Raw genomic sequence first — 475 nt, forward strand, 5'->3', positions numbered from 1 at the left:
CTTGGTGAGGCCCAATGTTCGAAGGTCGTGCCTCACCACCTCATCCCAGGTCTTCCTGGGCCTTCTTCTTCCACAGGTTCCCTCAACTGCTAAGGTGTGGCACTTTTTCACACAGCTATCCTCATCCATTCTCGCTACATGACCATACCAGGGCAATCGTCTCTCTTGCACTCCACAACTGATACTCCGTAAGTTCAACTTTTCTCTCAAGGTACTGATAATCTGTCTAGTATGCACACTGACATTACACATCCATCGGAGCATACTGGCTTCATTCCTTGCGAGCCTATGCATGTCCTCAGCAGTCACGGCCCATGTTTCACTGCCATGAAGCATGGCTGTTCGTACACATGCGTCATACAATCAGCCTTTTACTCTGAGAGAGAGACCCTTTGTCACCAGCAGAGGTAAGAGCTCTCTGAACTTTGCCCAGGCTATTCTTATTCTAGCAGCTACGCTTTCAGCGCACCCACCC

The 475-nt window shown here is 49.9% G+C and overlaps 1 protein-coding gene across 1 annotated transcript in view; it reads right to left on the reverse strand.

Moving 5' to 3' along the window:
• The window catches only part of LOC106872570 (DNA-directed RNA polymerase, mitochondrial-like), a 60,031-nt gene that overhangs the window by 25,710 nt on the left and 33,846 nt on the right, over window positions 1-475 (reverse strand). The window lies entirely within an intron of this gene.

The sequence above is a fragment of the Octopus bimaculoides genome, chromosome 25 (assembly GCF_001194135.2).
Source record: "Octopus bimaculoides isolate UCB-OBI-ISO-001 chromosome 25, ASM119413v2, whole genome shotgun sequence".
In the NCBI taxonomy this organism is placed as follows: Eukaryota; Metazoa; Mollusca; class Cephalopoda; order Octopoda; family Octopodidae; genus Octopus; species Octopus bimaculoides.